The sequence below is a fragment of the Myotis davidii genome, unplaced genomic scaffold, assembly GCF_000327345.1.
Source record: "Myotis davidii unplaced genomic scaffold, ASM32734v1 scaffold13, whole genome shotgun sequence".
Taxonomy (NCBI): domain Eukaryota; kingdom Metazoa; phylum Chordata; class Mammalia; order Chiroptera; family Vespertilionidae; genus Myotis; species Myotis davidii.
The window spans coordinates 768,111-770,017 of NW_006286243.1; the positions used below are offsets into that span (position 1 = coordinate 768,111).

At 53.1% G+C, this 1,907-nt stretch overlaps 1 protein-coding gene across 1 annotated transcript in view; it reads left to right on the plus strand.

The window, feature by feature from the left end:
• IFFO1 (intermediate filament family orphan 1) overlaps positions 1 to 1,907 on the plus strand; it is a gene marked incomplete at its 5' end in the record, with an annotated part of 20,081 nt that overhangs the window by 11,705 nt on the left and 6,469 nt on the right. The window lies entirely within an intron of this gene.

Here is a 1,907-nt window from a genome sequence, read left to right on the forward strand (position 1 = left end):
TGCCATCTTTGAGGCCGTGACAGTCAATTAGCATATTCCCTCCTTATTGGCTGTGGGTGCCGCCATCTTTGGGACAGCGTGAGGGTCAATTAGCATATCCCCTCTTTATTAGATAGGATAGGAATCTTAATAATACCCCCCTCATAGGGTTGCTTGAAGACGAAATGAAATAACACACCTTAGCCGAAACCAGTTTGGCTCAGTGGATAGAGCGTTGGCCTGGGGACTGAAAGGTCCCAGGTTCGATTCCAGTCGGGGGCCTGTACCAGGGTTGCGGGCACATCCCCAGTGGGAGATGTGCAGGAGGCAGCTGACCGATGTTCCTCTCTCGTCGATGTTTCTAACTATCTCTCTCTCCCTCTCTGTAAGAAATCAATAAAGGATATTTAAAAAAAAAAAGAAATAACACACCTTGGAGCGCAGGGCAGTGTCGCTCTGCTAGGAATCGTGCCCTGTGGTAGTTAGTATTAGTCAGGGGAACCCACTCAGGTGGGCTTGACTTGGCTGCTTCTTCAGCTCAACCTTTGAGCTAATGGAGGGATCTCTATTCGTACTCCCCGGCCTGAGGAACCTTCTAGAGGTGGCAGGGGAGCTGGTGCTTTCACTTAAACTCTAGGCCGCGAGGGGCTCCAGGAAGGACTTGGGGCACCTGGGAGGGAGGGGATTGCGAGGAGCAGAGGCTGAGGTGATGCCTGTGAGCCTCCTGCCCGGGTGAGGGGTCCTTTCCTGAGCGCCCGACATGGGGATGAGGCCGGGGATGAGGCCTGCGGACTTCCGTAATTCTCCACCTCTTCAAGCCCATGTGGCATGTTGACGCTCTTACCACCTCACGCCAAATGGTCCTGCTCCTCTAAGCGAAACCTGCTTTTGTTTTTTGCCCAGGCAGACAAATGCTAAGTGTTTTTAGTTTTTGTTTTTAAATATATTTTTATTGATTTCAGAGAGGGAGGGAGGGAAGAAAGAGATAGAAACATCAATGATGAAAGGGAATCATTGATTGGCTGCCTCCTGCACGCCCCCTACTGGGGATGGAGCCCGCAACCCTGGCATGTGCCCTTAATCATAATCGAACCTGGGACCCTTGACCGCAGGCTGATGCTCTATACACTGAGCCGAACCGGCTAGGGGCTGCTAACTGTTTTTAGTTTCTTTTTAAGCCTCACGTGATGATTTGAGAGAGAGAAGGGGGAGAGAGAGAGACATTGATGTGAGAGAGAAACATCGATTGGCTGCCTCTTGTATGCACCGTATGCACCCTGACCAGCGTTCGAACTCACGACCTAGGTCTGTGCTCTGACGGGGATGAAACCCGCAGCCTTTGGTGCACAGGCTACACTACAACCACCTGAGCCCTGGCCGGGCCATGCTAGGGTTCACAGGCACAGCTGGGTGTGTGCTGCCAGCCGAGGGGATGGGAGGAGAACTGGCCCTCACTTTCCCCTTTACACTCTCACTGTCGCCTCCTCCTTCTCTGCCTGAGTCCCTCCCCTGCTCTCCCTCCCCCTTGTGAGTGTGGGTTTAAGGTGTGATGTTCCCACTGCACCTTCACCAGCAGGGGCCAGGCTACATCCTGCCTGCTTCTTCCCCTGGACCAGAGGGGCTTAGTTTACACCCTGATGTGAAAAGAAGGAAACAAAAACCCTAAGTGGAAACATGCTTTTGAAGATGTTGTTGAGTCACCGATTCCTCCGCTGTCCCAGTGGGATGCCATCAGGGATGTTAGGAATGTCTGGGAGTCAGGGAGTCAGGGAGTGGTGGCTTTGTTTGCAGTGTTGCTCCTGGTGATCCATTGGGGCCACCCCAGGTCCCTTTATCTTTGTGACCTTTGATCTCTCAGGGTCCGTGAGATGGAGGCATGCCCCATTATTGGATGGTCAAGCCGGGGCCCAGGGTGGAGGGTGGGAAAG